Source organism: Cavia porcellus, unplaced genomic scaffold (genome assembly GCF_034190915.1).
Source record: "Cavia porcellus strain 051 isolate PalLab524CR breed Dunkin Hartley unplaced genomic scaffold, mCavPor4.1 scaffold_2, whole genome shotgun sequence".
Taxonomy (NCBI): domain Eukaryota; kingdom Metazoa; phylum Chordata; class Mammalia; order Rodentia; family Caviidae; genus Cavia; species Cavia porcellus.
In genome coordinates this window covers 96,672,456-96,690,648 of record NW_026947485.1, presented here as the reverse complement: position 1 = coordinate 96,690,648, position 18,193 = coordinate 96,672,456, and positions in this window count along the sequence as shown.

Genomic DNA, 18,193 nt, shown 5'->3' with positions numbered 1-18,193 from the left:
ACAGATCGAGTCAAGAAAGCCTGACTAGGAAAAAGAGAGATACCCCAGCGCCTTCACACCTTTTCGCCATCAAGCTGCCCCAGCCTGAACAACAGCTTGGCCTGACCTTGACCACCACTCCCATAGGGGTTATTCTAGCCCGTCAGTCCTGCAGCCGAGCCTCCCGGGGGGTGCTGCAGCCTCCTCTCTGAGCTGAGTTGGGAGTTTAGGTAGACTTCTTTGACAGAGAAACGAGGGAACCCACATCTCTGTTTTGCTTGATCCTGAGTCCAGATGTCCGCCAGGACTTCCCCAGTCTGTCCCAGGGCAGCGGCTACGCTGATTCCAATCATTCTCTAGCTAGAGATTCAACAGTGTCCTCAGACTTGCCCGAGAGACACAGAGGTCCCTGGACTTCCCTAGGACATCCTCTCAGTCAGGAGAGACTGACCTCTAGTGCGCCTGCCTAGGGAAGCCTGTCTTTGCTCCCACACAATCAGATAGGTGCTGGAATTAAGTGTTCAGGCATATTTGTGAAGTAAGAGCATCATTCACTATATTTGGGGACAACACTGGATCCTTGATTCTCACATTTTAGTGTTTATTAGCATTACTTGGTGAACCTGGGATGCTAGTTAAAGATTTGGATTTCCCTACATTTCCAAATCACAGAGTCTGGGATTTTGCATTTTTCATAAGCTCCTCAGGTGATTTTGATGAGAGTCATCTGTAGCCATGTGAGGAACATATTCAATGGGAAGTGCCCAGGTAAGGCAGTCAGATGGCTAAGCACCACCAGGGCACATCCTCCTAATGTCCTGGCCTGGAGGTACTCTGAAGGGTCACAAAAAGAAGATAAATTGTTAACTAATATCCTCATAGCATATTGGAATATGCACAATACATGCAAACATTGCTATGCTTTATATAATCCTTGCAACAATAACAAGAAGAGCTTATCACTTCCCATATTTTAGGGATGAAAACATTGAAGCACAGGCAGGGTGGCAGTGTTGATAATGGAAGAAGTCAGCACCCCTAACTCCACAGATTGGCCTCATGGGTGGTGAGAGTACTGATCTCCATAATGGCAAGGTCCTTAGCCTCCTTGGCTTCATAGAAAGCTCACATTCTAATGTGGTGTTAGACACCACTAATGAGGTCACAGTCATTGATTAAGGAAGGTGCATGGCTCATCTAGGGCTTCACATAGGCCCTACTCCCCTTCCATGAAAGGACTCAAGAACCCAACCCACTGACCAGAGGCAAAGGGCTTTGTGTGTGCCTGCCTGAGAAATACACTGTGACCAGATCAGCACAGCATGCTTCTTGGAGCCGGAGAAAAGTCAGCAATGATGGAATGTTGATGACAGCATTAACATGAGTCATTAAACGCTGGAACTAGGCCCTGAGGGAGGCTTAACAACAGGAAGACACAGAGGCACATGTCATTGTCAATCCTTGTGGCAATTCTCCAATGTAAATATCATGATTCCTTTTTGACAAATGAAGGAGTTGAGACCCTAAAAGTCTAATAGTTTGTTCAAGATCACTCCAAGTAGGCATCAATAGACTGAATAAAGTGAATTGATTACTGGACATTAAAGACCACATTTTCCCATTGTGCCACTATCTTTATTGCTCACATGTGCTCACACACACACACACACACACACACACACACACGCCTACCAAGAATTTGGTAACTTCAGTGGTATTTTCCTTAGCTGTCTTTAGAAAGAGATGAAATACTGATATGCACTCAACAGGAATTAGAATGGCACCAGTGGCCCAAGAGAGGTCCCAGAGAAGTGCTGTAGATACAGAGAGCACACCCCTTTGGGGAGTCAAAGGGTTCTGGATCTGCAAGTTGAAATATAGGGCCACGCATCTGATTCTCCATGTGGAAGGAGGTGTCAGAGAAAATACCTAATTATGAAGGCAGGTATCTCACAGAGTTGTGGTTCAGGAGCAGAAGGTGGACCTCATGAATGAAGACTGGTGGCAAACCCAGAGTGCTCAGATCAGGCTGATGGAGATGATGGCTCCTATGAACACAGAGGCATTCAGCCTGATGGCATGTCCTTCTCTGCCAGCCTCACCATGTGGGCCCTACAGCTGCTTCCAATTTTCAAATAATTTATGCAACTACTATCTCATATAATCTCTTTAGAGGTCCTAGGAGTGCGCCCAGATTCTCTTGTTATACAGATAAGGACACTGAGACTGGTGGTGATTTTTGTTGTTGTTGTTCTTTGCATAAGAATTTGTGGCTGGTCAGGGAGTGACCAGTCCTGACTCACTACCCAGTGCTCTCTTTGTTCCACTATCAGATCAGGCTGATGGTCCCTCCTTAAACAGGCTGACTATAAACACTGCCCTGGCCCGGCTGTCAAACTGAGTAAGAATCAATTGAACAGTTCTCCAGCAGGTCATCAGAATTCTGTCTCACTTGTTCATTTTGAGAGAGAAAAACTGACTCACTAGACAGGGCCTTTGCCACTCCTCAATCTCCATGTCTGTTCTAGCTCCTGCAGGCCAACCAAGAAAGGTTAAATCTAGCCAGAGAAAAGAGGAAGCCAACTGCCTGGCAGTCCCAGCTGGCAATATCCTGGGAGAAGCTAAGTCTCCACTGTCTGATAGAACTTCAACTGCTTTTATCCAAGACCTGCTAAGATCCAGACACTCTACTTGCCTTATTTAATTTTCATGGCACCCATTACAAGACACACTGCAACAGCCACCATCAAACAGAAAAGGAAACAAGTTCAGAGAGGTTAATTAGCATCCCAAGGGCCCAGAGCTGGTGAGAGAAGTTAGGTCAACTCAGGCTTATGTGTATAATTTCTGACTATTCTGATGCCACATTTGGTTACTCAGCTTCCTCTAATGAAGCCCAATTAACAACCACTCCCACTCTTCTCTCTTCTACTTCTCTTTTCAACCTAACTTGGGCTGGAAGCCAGCTAAGGAGGTAATACAAGAACTCAGTGTCTCTGTGAGAGAACACGGTGGATCAGGTCTTCTAGGCACTTCATTTTCCTACTTATGGTTTGTGGTATAATAGTCACCAGCCAGTTTGTGGATTTGGATGTCATAGATTTGTAGCAAAGCAGCTTGCTCATGAGACCAGATATGAGGTCAGATATTCTGGTTCAGATCTGAGATGAAAATACAGATCCACCCCCCTAGTCCTGGGTTGTCTCCTACACCACAATAGTCTTACAGATGACTAAGTAGAAAGAATTGTCATCTATGTAGACTCTATCTTGCCCAGATGTGGAGCTATTTCTTTGCACTGAGTTCACATGTACATAAAGCCAACCTTGCCTTAGAAATTCATTCATGCCTGCCTGTGGCAGAGAGGCTTATTTATTTGCAACTCAAACTGGCTTTAGGAGCAGAGAGGTGTGTAACTGATATTCCTGACTATTGCACTCTGAGGCACTGAAGCGGTTCACAAACAGCAGGTTCTCTGGGTTTGTGCTAGCTTCTAAAAATGTCTGCCTTTGTTCATTTCCTGTCTCTGGGCTGCAATGGACCCAGTGGAGCTTGCTGCATATCCTCAGGATGAGAGCCTTTAGAAAAAGTTATTTCTTTCAGCCCTGTAGCACTGTCATCCACTTACCCGCAATCACTGTCGTGAAGTTCCTGGGCAGCCTGAGCAGCTGGAAGTCTCTGTGGTCCTGTCAGGTCAGCACCAAGAGGGTGGACAGCTCCTCTCTTCCCCATCAGCCTTCTAACAACTTGAAGGAACACTGGCTGTGGAAGACCAGAGCTGGCTGGCCTCAGGGTACTATATCCCCTGAACTGCGGAACTGAGTCTTCAGAATGAGCCAGTATTAAGTACCATGTATGGAATAGACACTGGGATAACTGTTTATTCCCAGTTAGCAGGCTTAGGAAGTATGTCTCATGGGGCGCACCCAGTGAGGATGTTTAACCTCACTGTCTATTGGAGTCTATTGGATTCCCAAGCCCATGTTTTAATCTCTGCTATACTGTCCTCTCTTTCGCAAAGACAGTAAATTCAAGCCCAGTCTGGACACTAAGCAACTTGGTAAAACCCTGTCTCAAAATAAATAAATGAAGGGCTGGGAGTGTAACTCAGTGTGAAGACCCTAGGTTTGACCCCTAGTATCACAGAATAAGAAAGAAAGAAACATGGAATATTTCAAATCGAGGCTCTCACTTTTTCTCTTCATATTTTCCTATACCTGCACATCCCAGAGAACCTGCCAGGCTCCATAACACTGACTTGATCTGACTCCACTGGCTTCTTACAGTCTATATCCAGGGTCTGTGCCTCTGTGGCTAAGTCCCCAGGAACAAATGAAGGAGAGACCATCTCTTTACTGATAATTCTGAAATCATCTTAATTGTATCCCCATTCCAGGACAGGGACCTGTTACATGTCCTCAGTGGGGCCATTGGAAGAGCACCTATCCTGAAAGCCATCTTGTCGTACTTTCCAATGGAAACAAAATCTTGGCAAGGCAGCACCACGCAGCAGACAGTAACCTGGACTGGAAATCTGGAGTTCAGGATTCTGGTCTAGTTTCTGGCTCTAACTAATCATCTGTCTTTGGGCAATTCTTTTCTCTCACACAGCTCAGATTTTCCATCTATGAATTGAGGCAGGCAGTTGAGGCAAGTTCTCTTGTGAATTTAGATTGCTTGAGGTTCCATACATGGGGCTTGGATAATGGGAGGAATAGGAAAAGGGAGCAGAAACAAGCATCTTAGGCCCTTCTTTCCTGATACTCAATTAAGTGCCTTTTGTGGCAGTGGCAGCTGAAACTGGTACACTACTTTAGCTTTCGAGGTCTGTGTGGGTGGGTGTGTGGGGGAAGATTTGCTCTTCTCTGACTGTACTGGTGGGAACAATCACTACACTCAGCTTTCGGTCCTCACTCCACCTAAAGGGCCTGTGCGTTTTAGGCTGCTTTATATTTGCATTCATGGAGAGAGCCTGCTGACGGGCCTGCTGGGGATGGAGGCAGTATGTGTGCTTGTGCATGTGTGTGCAGGAGAGAGGGGAAAAGTCATACTAGTTGGTAACATCAAAGTGATAATTTATTCTAGAAATTGGTTTGGGAACACAGGAAAACTGAAGCAAGCATAAGTCTTTTTCTAAATGACTCAGCTTTTTTAAAGGAGCCAAGGAGAGTTTAGAAAGCAGGAAAACTATTTCTCTATTTTGCATGAATTCTGAGAGACCTGCTAAAGGAAAACCAAATTACTTGCCTGTGGCAGAGAGATAAGCATATATGAGGTGGGGGCTGGTGATCATGAAATACAAGTACTAAGATCATGTGTGCCTCTCTGACCCCAGCTTAACCACACGTGTGCAAGCACCACCTCCCAGCCAGATACTGTGACCTTAGCGCTTGGAGGTTCTAACAAAGGGTACTATCCTGGTCTGGCACAGGCAGATGGGAATTGAATACTTGGTGCTGTCCTGTCCCGCTCTGGCTTCCGCTGTGCTTCTAGCAGTCCTCCTTCCCCACTGGCAAGGCAGTCCAGTAGCCATCAGATTGCCTGAGTCATTCTGTTCTGTGTTCTAAGGCTCTGATAATAGAAGCCTTTTTTCTAGGCAAAATACATTTTTTCTTCTTATAAGAAATTTTTGTCTTACCAAGGCTTGTTTTACATAATCAAAAGTTAAAGTCATAAGTACAGGATGTAATCAAAATATACAGCAAATGTTTAAGTTTTTTAATATATATATTACGTAAAAGATGCTTTGTCATTAATCTCTTCAGAGTACTTCCCCACTACTTCAAACATATTTATCCCATTTTTCTGTCACTTTCTGATGCAGTTCTGGAAGCACTGTTTTGTAAATGTCTTTATAAGGTATAATAAAAAATACTGTGAGTCCTGTTGCCAATAGCCATCCAATGGAAAGACAGTCTCATAAAAACATTATAGTGTGCTTTCACCCAATGTCTTTGCAGAATCTGGAATTGTGCAATTTTTACCCTTCTTTAAAGTCAAAATGACCAGCCATTATTTTTTCATCTCTTCAGGATACGAAGGCAGGTAAGACAGCACAACTAAAGACACTCATGAAAGAGGTCTGGAACAGCTTCAGAAAGTGTCAAAAAATGGGGGGATAAGTATGTTAGAAGTGGGGGAGAGGTTATTTTTAAAGAGTAATTTCAATGTATCATTTACTCTAATTTTTATCTATGTTTTTCTTTCATACTTCATGTATCATTTGATGAGTTTTGATAAATAAATCATCCATGTAAACCACACGTCTAGTAAGATACAAACTGTTTCTTTCACCCTAGAATATTCCCTCCTGTTCCTTTTGTGTAAATCCATTTGTTGCCTTCCACCACTTACCCACTCTTCCACTTTTTATCATCATATATTAATTTTATAAACTATAATACTTCATTTGAGTAGAATTCATTGAGTATAATTGTTATGGTTGATACATTGTGTCAATTTGACTGAGAAATTCAACTGAGAGATTCATCAAGGAGCCAGGGTTCTTACTTGTAAATATCCTTATCCTATGCAAAAGAGGGCAAGGAGAATTTGTGAATTCTACACCCACACCCACCCTGAAGGTGGGGGGTGGCCTGTGTACCTATAAGCCAGGAAAAGAGGCTTGTTTTCTCCCCATTTCATTCTGGCTCCTTTTGCTCTGGCTGCTGCCTCGAAGTGTTACCCCAGTGTCATGCCACCATGTCTTGGAACCAGCTGATTATGGACTGAAACCTCCAAAAACTGTAAGAAATAAACCTTTCCTTCCTTCATTTTGAGTGTCAGGTGTTTTGTCCCAGCAAACAGAGAAAAGTAACCAAGACAGTAGACAAGCATTTGAAATGTGCTTGTGCAATCAAACCTACCTTTGGGGGCCACCCCCATGAGTACATGCCTTTCCTTCCTTCATTTTGAGTGTCCGGTATTTTGTCCCAGAAACCAGAGAAAAGTAACCAAGACAGAATTTGGTACCGGTAGAGTGGGGTTGTTGTTGCGACTTTACCTGAGCATGTGGTTCAAGAGCATCTGGGAATGGCTTGTGGGAAGAGTTTGGAAAGGTTTGGAGATGTTGACTGGAAGAGTAGCCCTGGAATAGCTTAGGCTGTTCTGTTTGAGAGATTTTGATCAGGGCTCAGAAGACCAGAAGGCTGATAGAAATCCTGCTGGTAAAGACCAGACTTGGGAGATTTCTGCTGGGAAGAAGAAATGCATTGGTTGCTATACTCCACATGATGTGTGGTATGGCTTGGCAGAAAGTTTGTCTGCATTCTGCTCATGTCCAGAGACTTTGTCTGAGAATGAGATTAAGAGTGGTGGACTGATTAATCTGGCAGAAATCTCAAGGCAGTTGAATGTTAAGGCAGTGGCATAGCTACTGTTGGGGGCGTTTAGCCAGATTTATGTTGCCAATCAAGGACAAAGAACCCAGAAGGGTGATGTAAAACATTGTGGGTTTGGTCAGAAAGGAAGTTCTAGTAAAGCTGTGGACTCTAAAGACAGAGCTGAGATCTCTATTGCTGAGAAGGAACAGAATATAAAAGATGGCCTGAAGGCATCACAGAAAGCAGCAAGTCTTGAAACTTTGCAGCCTCCAAACTGCAAAAGCAGAAGACTTTGATTGGAGGAGAAAGCCTCAGAGCACCATGCTCCAGAATGGTGGCAGCCTCCACACCAGGTTGCAGAATGGAGACAGCATAGAAAATCTGTTCCTCAGAATCAGGTTCAGAGTGTCCAGTGATCCAGGCACTTGACCCATACAGCCAAGAGAGAGGAAAGCCTCGCAGCAGACCTTGGCATTATCCGCATGGTGCAGGTTTTAGATGCATGCAGAATGTAAGGGTTCTGAGATTTAAAAAGGCTTCCACCTCAATTTCAGAAGGTCTGGGAGGCCTGGCAGTGTGCCACTGACAGGGCAGTATGTGAAGCTATGAGTGTGAAGTCAAAGGTGCAACGGAGACCCCAGAAGTATGGAAATGCCAGGAACATGGATCATCTAAGGAAATCTACAATGAGGGAGCAAAGCCAGCTCAAGAGAGAAGCCCTGGGATTAGAAATCACCATTAGTGCCATAGAGGTAGAGGCACACAATCCCTTTGGAGCTCACAATTTGCCACAGATTTCTTCAGAAGCTGGATATGCAAATACGGGACTTAATGTTTGCCCTGGTGGATTTTGAACTTGCTTTTTTCCCTATCCTTTGTACACTTTTGTTTGTAACTTTTGGAATGGGGATGTTTATCTTGTGCCATTGCCTGTTAGAAGTGTTTATTTTCATTGGTACAAGGATATGCAGCTAAGAGTTTGCCTTCAATCTGGAGAGGACTTGGGACTTGAACTTTTCAGCAATACAGACACTGTTAGGACTTTGACAACTCTTGCAGATGGACCAAATGCCTTTTGCATAAAGGGATGTGTGTGAGTCTTTGGGGTCCAAGGGCAAAATACTATGTTTCTAATGTAATATAATATTGATAGACTTAATGCTGGTTCTTAAGGATTGTTAAGTTGCAAAATGTTAAGAATAAGCATGCCTTTGTATCCGGAGGCTGATTTAAAGAAATATGTCTGGTTGTCAACTTGACAAGGGGTGGATTGTTATGACTGATACATTGTATCAACTTGAACAGTTTAGAAGTTTAACTTGAAAGACTCAGCAGGGAACCGGGGTTCTTATTTGTAAATGTCCTCATGCTGTCCAAAAGAGGGCCAGGAGATTTTGTGAGCGATACATCCGCCATGGAGGGGTAGAGGGTGGGGGCAGTAGTGGTGGTGGTGGTGGCCATGTACAATATAAACCAGGAGAAGAGGTTTGTTTCCTTCCTCTTGCTCTGGCTGCTGCCTTGGAGTGTTGCCCCAGTGCCATGCCTCTCTGCCTTGGGAGCCAGCTGATTATGGACTGAAACCTCCACAAACAGTAAAAAATAAACATTACCTTCCCGCATCTTGAGTATGTTTTGTTCCAGCAACAAAAGTAACCAACACAAGAGTCATATATTGTATACTCAAATATCAAGCTTCTTTCACTTAGAATAATATATTCTAGAATTTTTCATGCTATTGGGTATTTCAGTAGTTCACTCTCTTTGTTGTTGAGTAGAAATTCAATGCATGAATATGTTTTTTTTTAAAATAAATTCTCCTGTTGATAGACATCTGTGTTATATCCAATTTGAGAATTTCAGGATATTTGGAATAAAGCTGCTATGAATATTTTCTTGTACTAGTTTTTAAATATGCATATGCTTTAGTTCTTTTTGGCAACATATACATTTAACTTTATTTGAAAATGCCAGTGTTCCAAAGTGTCTGTATAAATTTACCATGTAACTAGCATGAAAGTAGGTTACCTTATTCTTATTGGGTTGTAGGAGTTTGAAAATGTATTTTGGCTACAAGATATTTATAAATGTGTTCAAAATACTCTTCTAATCTGTCTTTTGTCTATGTCTTTTCTTAATAGTATTTTTGATAACAGAACGTTCTAATATTTATGAGATCAAATATGTCATAATTTTATATTTAATTCTTTTAGGATTCTGCTAAAAATATTTTCTTATCTCAAGTTAATAAGGATTTGTTTTCTTCTAAAGTCTTATGCTTTTAATATGGCAGCATTGAGGTTAATCTTTTTTTCTGTTATTAAAAAACTTTCTTAGATTTTTAAAATTTTTTAAATACTTTTAAAATCATCACTTGAAAAGTGTACATGTATTTAAAAATATTAACAAATATAAGGTAAACATAGATTATATGGAAAATTATGGAGACAGATACACCAGTCTAACATTGATTCAACAAAATATGTTGAAACTATATTAATTTGACGCTAACTGATTAATACTTCAAAGTAAATAATCTTCTCTTGATTTCTTTACCACTCTAGGATATATTGCTCTTAGATGCCCATCTCTTCTCCTTTGTTAGAGCTTTTACTTATGTTCATCTAGCCCATATTGTATTTGTCACGTTTCTTTGAAAACCTTGCAGGAATCAGTAGCGTTCCTGTACCCAAATAACAAACTCACTCAGAGAGAAATTAGGGAAACAGTACTGAAAAAGATGAAACACTTAGTAATCAATCTAACAAAGAAAACAAAAAAAATCTCTACATTGAAAACTACAATACTCTGAAAAAGGAGATCAAAGAAGATATCAGAAAGTGGAAAGGTATCCCTTGCTCTTGAAAAGAAGAACCGATATAATGAAAATGACCAGACTCTCAAAATTATTATACAGAGGTTAATCTTTTTTATTTGATATAGTTGATCAAGCAACTTTTGTTGACCCTAACTTGCTTCTTATGTTATATTACTTTGAGAGTTTTGTCTAAACCACTAAGTATGTAAGCATGATTGTGTTTCTATGCTCTTTATTGTATTCTGTCTTTTTGTATATCTTGACATCCTCTATGTTGTCCCAATTAGTTTTACATCACATTACTATAAACATAATGAAATAAATAACAAAGATACTCATTAGTGAAACTTCAAGTGCAAATAAAGTTGCATGGATTCTTTGATTTTATTCCTCTTTTTCAAAATTATTTTCACTATTTTAGGTCTTCTGCATTTCTCGAAATTTTATAATTATAAGTTGAAAAAATAGATGTCGTACAAACATAATTCTTTTAAAAGTATGTTGTAATTATGATTGGATGGGATGAAATACATAGATTAATTGGGAAAATCTTATCAATTTAACAATATCAAATCTTTTGATCCATTGGTATGGCATAGCATTCTATTTTTCAGTATCCCTTAATTTTTCTCAGCAATATTTGTCATTTTCAATCTGGCAACTCCTTGTTTTATTTGTAAATATGTTATGCTCTTTGATGCTATCATAAGTTTTATTCTGTATTTTTTCACTTCCATCATATAGAAACATAGTTAACTTTTGCATATTAACTTCAATCCTGGAGCTTTGCTAAATTCATGTGTGAGTTTAGGACATTTTCATAGATTTCTTGGATTTTGTATATATATAACTGTAATTGCTCTTAAAACACTATTTTATCTCTGTCTTTCTAAGTTATATGGTTTTATTTTTCTTGCCTATTACACTATCCTAGACTTATTGCACCATATCAAGAGTTTTCCTTTGCTTCTATTTCTGAAAGAAAGGCATTTTGTCTTGTCAAGTGTTGTTTGTAGGTTTTTTCCTAAATGTCTTGAATTACACTAAGAAAGGAAATTATTTTAGTTCACCTTAATTTTTATCATGAGTGAGTGTGTGCACATTTTTGTTTACTTGCTTATTTTTTATTGATCATAATAGTGAGAAGTTACATAGTCAGTCCCTTTATTATTTTTAGGACTTTTTCTATAGGATTCCATGGAATTTTCTATGAAACCATAAAATCAGGTATTGTGTGTATGCCGATTACTTGTAATCTTATTTCACCAGTTTGAATTTACAGTATAATAAGAGTGCTGAAAATGGATATTCTTTCCTTATTTTAACTCTTAGATGAAAACATTCGATCTTTTATCATTAGTTACAATGTCTAGCTGTAGATGATTAGTAGCTGTCCTATCCTGTGTGAGACTAAAGAGGTTCCTTTTTATTTCTCCTTTACTTTGTCAAATCTTATTTCTGCACCTGTAGAGACAATCATGTGATCTTCTTCTGTGATCTTTTTTTTTTTTTCTTTTGGTACGGGGGATAGAACTCATGACTGTAAGCTTGCATGGCAGGTGCTTACGCCATTGAGCTAAATCCTCAACTTCTTCTGTAATCCTAATATGGTGAATTACAGTGAGTTTTGAATATTCAATCAGGCTGGCATGCCAAGAGAAAACTCCACTTTTTCTTCATATTCTATCTTTTTAAGTAGTGCTGAATTTGATTTGCTTGTACTTTGAGGGAAGTTTTACATTTATGTTCATGAAGAATATTAATCTGTATTTTTCCCTTATAAGTTTTTTGCAGGGTTTTATTAGCAAGGTAATAATGGTCTCCAACAATTAATTGGGAACTGTTGCTTTTTGTTTCAGATTAGGAACACTATTGTATAGAATTAGCATTGTTTATTTCTTAACTGCTTGAGAAAATTCACAGATGAAAGTATCTGGACCTTTTCTTTGTTGAAAAATTTTCAGTATTGGTTGAATCTGTTCAACAGATAAGACTATTCAGGTCATTTGTACCACTATCTCAGGCACCTCTTCCACTGCTCCATGAAGGGCTGAGAGAGAGGCAGCTTGAATGAGAGGCTAAGAGGAAGAGGCAAGACTGGAGTCTGGAATTTGTGGAAAAGAAAAGCCTGTGTAGCTCAGCACACAAACTTCTCTGTCCAGGAAAGCTAAACAAACCTCAAACCTGGGATCTCAGTATGGAGGCGCTGAGCTGAGACTGGCTGAAGAGCTGACTTAGCCAGAGAGGAACACAGTAATGATACCTAAACAGAACTGAAAGAGAAGGTCCTGGGGCCACCAAGTATGACAACTGGACTGGATAGCTCAGGCTTCTTATTGCAGAGCTGCCCCCATACGCTGAGACTCAGGACTGAGGTCCCTTACCAGATGAAAAAGCAGGTGAGCCACACATGCACAGATTGTGGTATTGCACTCAGAAAAGTTTATAAACACCAACCTTCCAGTCTTTTGTTCCCTAAAAAAGATGAAATATTTTAAATATTTCTAAGGCCATTGCAAGTATTATTGCACTCCAGTTGCCTAATAAGGGAAGACAGGTTTGTATTACAGTATCATTTTATTGTGTGTGGATAAGGAAGTTAAAAAGAAGTTAAGTGTTGCCAGATACAGGTGACAGAGGTAGGAGTTAAACTTTCATCTACTCTTTCCACCCCGCTACCTCACCTCCTGGCAGAGTTTGATCCAAGACACCATCAATAGTAGACTGACCTAGAGAAGTGCAAGTGTGAACAGGGCGGGCCAGAGCCATAGGCCAAAGAGAAAGCAGAGTCTTTGCCAAAGCCTTCTTGCAATTTGAGGACAGGCTAGCAGGTCTTTTGTCAACACTGGGTTTCTTTGCTAATTAGCAGGAAGCCCCAGTGGAAAATGTCTATTTTTGTCAATAAAACTTTTTCTTTTTTTTTTTAGCACAACATTTTTGTTGGGGTTTATGTAGTGAGAGCCTTCTGGTTATTGCTGGCAACTCCATCTTTCCTCGAATGCATGGTCTCTTTAATTTTACACCCAAATTGCTGGAGAGGTGCAAGTCTCCAAGGTTTCCTTGGTCTTCTCCCCTCAGATCATTCACACTAAACCCTAGGTGAGGAAAGCCTGTATCATCAGAGTCACACCATGGAAGGCTGATAGCGCCCTGGGTCTATCACAACCTCCATAGTTTGCAGATGAGAAATGAGAAGTGCAGAGTGTCAGGATCAGAGGCCTGGTGAGGGTCACACAGGAAGACATAGAATTGAGACTCTGACACCCTAGGTCCCCTTTCATTCATCTACCTTTTCTCGCTTCCACTTCATATGAATAAGATAACTGACGGAGGTAATCAATCTCTTCCTCTCCAGCCACACATTCTCTGGAAAATTTAGGGAAAGAGCTATATTCTCATGTAGACAGTGTCACCCCTTGCCTTGGAAAAGGACATGCTCCACGAAGTTGTGGCAGGAAGGAATGCATGGAGGTGGATGTCAATCAGAAGTCCCTTAGGCGAGTTGCTAAAGGGCCGATTCCATGATCCTTGAAGGCAGGGCAGAAAGCCCAGCAGCACTGAGATCCAGGTAAGGATTCATTTTCTTTGAAGGCTCCTAAGCATGTTGCCCTCAGGTTATTTAGGCCATGGTGAAGGACTCACTCCAAGGCAGCCAGTATGCAGAGGCAAACTCCAAGGGCTGGTCCCTGAGATGTCCCCAGGAGCACCCTGGGAAGCACAGTCCTCTGATCCCTTAGGGAGCTCCCTTTACTTGACTTGCAGCCAAGGCAGATTCTTTGAAATTACTTCTGGCTTTTTGGGGGCTCATCTCTTTCTGCTCTTTGCAAGCCCCTCTCTTCTTCTCATAAATGTGCAGTAGTCAGATTTATGCTTTCCCTACATTGCTCAGGAAGTTGAGGTCCTCTCAGGAGAGCACATTTGTTTTTCCCTTCTCCAAGTGAACATAAAATCAGAAGGCACGAGAGGGTTGGGGGCTCCAGTGCACTGGGCTGCACTCTATGCCACTGTGTGCAGTGTGCCTCTGCACTAACTTCATTCCACATCACAGCATGCTGTATAGTTTACATGGTTAATGGTTCCATCTTACCATCTTACAGAAAGAGTTTCAGAAAGTCAAGAAACTGGCCAAGTCTAAAACAGGAAGGGCAGGCCCAGCAGGATCAGGAAGTCTTAGTTCTAAACCTGTAGCACTGCCACCTCACTTGGCTTCTGGGAGGGGGATTTTGTTAACTCAAGGAGGGAGTGGGAATGGTCAACAAGTGAGTACTTACCGCTGAAGACACTTCGTCACACTGCTTCTGGGAAGTTCTGCTCACTCTCTCCAGGTTATTTGAGTGAACACGAAGGAGCTTACAAAATTGCCTAACAACGTGTATATGCAAATATTGCACTCCCGTCATCTGAAAGTAGGAGCCCACAGGCTTCTACTTGACCCTGCAAACCTCCCGGGGTGGTCCCACTCATCACTGCCACTTCCGGCTAAGAGAAACCAAAGGGGCTAAATTTGTAGCATTGCTTAATGCAAGACAAGAACCTTAGTTCCTGTGGGCTGTGCTAAATTTTGGCAAGGCTCACTGTATGATTCCAAGGGGAAATCATGCAGTGGAACTTCTATAGGAAACCCATGTAGTCTGAAGTGGGAATCTCAGATATGAAGCTTTCAAGATCAACTCAGGACAACCTGGGAAAATCTTGCTGTATCAGAGTATGTCAGTTCAGAAGCTCATAGTTAGTATTTCAGTGAAAATTTAGGACATCAGTTCTATGGCCATAAGCTAATTCTAAGCAGTCATTGTAAAGCTTCATTGTCTCATGGGACATCTATCTATCTTTCTGTCTGTCTGTCTATCTATCCATTCATCCAATAGGGAGTGCTTGCTAAAGATACTTGGCTAACCAAAAATAAGGGAATATCTGAGCCTTCTCAAGCTTGTCTTAGGAGGAAGGGCATTCTGTGTAGAAGGAGTATTTTATGCAAATGTACAGAGTGAAGTATTGGGGAAGTATCAGGGCATCCTTACTGATTTGGTGGAAGGAACCAGGCTTGTTAATCTTTAGTCTTCTTTCAGATTTGGGGGTGGACAAGAAACACACAAGGAAAGGTCTTGAAAAGTTCTTATAAAGTGAAAGGTACCATTATCTACAAATGAATGGCCCCAAAATATGCTCTCTGCCCTATGGGAATGGAAACCATGGGTCAGATTAATATGCAAGGTATGGGAACATACCACATGGTTTTGCCCTTTAGACTGAGCCCCTCCAGTTCGAAGAGGACTCCAACAGCTTTCCCCAACTCAGTCTTTTCATTGTTAGAAACCTGTTCAGGAATTGACCAGGCAGCTGGGTACCGTGATCACCTGTCATACACTAACACCTCACAAATGAGCCCAGCATGTCTCAACACACTTGTTTTTGAAGATTGATGGACTAATTATGAATATTCAGTTAGATATTGTGTTTTGTGTTTAGTCAAATACATGTATCTTTGTCTTCTTCCCCAAAGAAGTAAGAGAGCATGCCAAAACCCAGGGCAGAAGCTCCAGAATTGATACTTTCTTATGACTTTTTTCACAGTCTGAATTATTTGTTCAATTTTCTCCCTCCCCAAAAATGAAGTATCCAAAATCTGTCCTACCCTAGCATAAAGCCATTTATTTTGGTAAGAGGATTTGTGCTTGTAATAGGCAGAAATAGGGGTTACTTCATGTAACCTTGAGCTGGGGAGCATCTGTCCCCCAAAGATTCCTGAAAGCAGATCTGCAGCACTGCTCGCTCCTTAAGATTCCTCTTCCCACTGCTCTCACCTACTTCTAACTCTGAGTTAGCTTTCTTCTCCATGCTGGTTCCAGTAATCCTGTGGAGAACGCGTTAGTTTAAGACTTGCAGTATTTATTTGCAAAGGGGCTCTAGCCTTTAGCTAGACATCAAAATATTCCAAAAAGAAGGACTATGACTGTTTGAGCTTGAGTCAGGTCTCTCAATTCTCTGGACATCACCACTTGATACCAAAATGGTTTTAAGGAAAAAAGCTTAAGTGTAAGTCAGAAATTTATCCAAATTTGTGGTTTGTCTCTGTGCTCCATGTGTATATGGTAGACAAAATAATAAATATGAGCCCTTTACGGGGTTGATTAGAAGGTAAGGGACATTTGACTGAAATTAGAAGCATTGAGGTCAAATGTGGTTTTAAAAATCAGATTCCCTAGAACACCCAAGGCACGTCAATGGCAGGTGCAGGAAGGCAGCTGAATTTACCTCTCTGGAAGCTGCAGTGCTGTGGACCTTGTCTTATTGTTGGGTGCAGGGAAAGTTGAGTTCTCCAGGGCCGGGAAGCACTTCATGAAGCAGGGGTGGGTGCCATCATAAAGTGACAGCATTTCAAGAAGTGAGGAGGGTGGTATAAGATGCTCCCCACTGAGGATAGAGTGGTCAGATTCAGGCCTGGGGAGCAGTGGGGTATCCTAGTGACCACCAGTCCCTTTGTCCTCTTTCATCCCTTCACTTCTTGTTGACAGATGGATTGAAAAATTCCAGAAGACCCATCCAAAAAGGTATGGAAACCTTGGCAGCCCGAAGAGGGCTCTGACAGACAGTGAAATCTGGAAAATGTCGATGACTGGACTTCTTGATCTGCATCTTTTTAGATGAGTGGAGCAATTCTCAGAAAGGAGCTTCACACTGCAGCTGGAGGAAAAATATTAACATCATGGCTTAGGTGGTGCTTTCTATATGTGGAAAGCTATTCCAAATGTGTTACATAAAATAATTCATTTAAAGCTCAAGGAGCTATATAAGCTAGAGATGATTACTGTCCCAACTGTTCTGGGTTAAAGAGTGTCCTTCCAAAATTCATGTCTACCTGGAACCTCAGAATGTGATTTTAGATGAAAATAGCATCTTTAAAGCTATGATTCATTGAGATGAGATTATACAGAATTTGGGGGCTTCCTAATCCAGTTTTGGTGCCATTAAAAGAGAGGAAAATTTGGACATGGAGATACACAGATGGAAGAGGCCTTGCCAACAAAGGAACAGAGACTAGATTGATGTTACTGCAATCCACAGATGGCCAATGACCCCTGTAAAGCAGGAAGAGGCAAGGTATGAAATGACTCTCTTCTGGAAGCTTTGGAAAAAGCATGGCCCACCAGCATCTTGAATTTGAATGCTTGACCTCCAGAGCCATGAGATAATAAATTTCTGATGTTTCAAATCCCCCTCAAATTTGTGGCACTTTGTTTCAGCAATCCTAGGAAAGGAACACACCACTTTGTGAAGGATAAACAGTGTAGAGAGATTAACACCCAGACAGTGGCAGTCATGGTACAGGTCAGGGAGGCAGGAATAGACATTCAGTGTCAAGACCGGAGGAGTCATATCCTTGTGACTCAGTCCCGGGCATGGGGATACACTGGCTGCTATTCCGGAAGTCCTGCCATCTTGTTAAAAGGTCTTGGAGTACTCTTGGCACTCTTCTTCCCAGGTGATTTTATTTCTGGCATGAGATTTCTTTGTTTCCTGTAACCCATGTCTCCATTTCTGCCTGGATTTTTTTCTTATTAGTCTATGATAATGCTTTCCTTAGATTTTAACCTTTTCCTACCATTCTTATTTACTCACATTGTCAAAATTGGTGGGGTTTTATATTTTAAATAATCTTTCATTGCCCAAGAAGCTATGCATATGCATTGGGGAAAATGGAAGATACAGTCAAGCAACAATTAAAAAGTTATCATATTTCTACCATCCAGAGATTTCCACTTTTAACACCTTGGTGCATCTCATTCCGTTTTTACTTCATCCAAATTAGATCATTCCGTGCATAATGTTTTATAATATGATGTCTTTTCAGTAAACAATCTCCACTTTCTTGGAGAATTGGAACATTTTTATGTGGTCTAACACACAGATGATTCTTTAACTCCTCTGATTGGTCCAAAAATGTCACGCACATCTGTTTTTTCTCAAGCAGTACTCAAGGTAGGACCATCCAGACCATACTACTTTGTTTCCTATTCCCTTTGAGCCCAAGTGGAGTTCCAGTTAAGTGTCAAGTATTGAAAAGGTGGTATCAGAC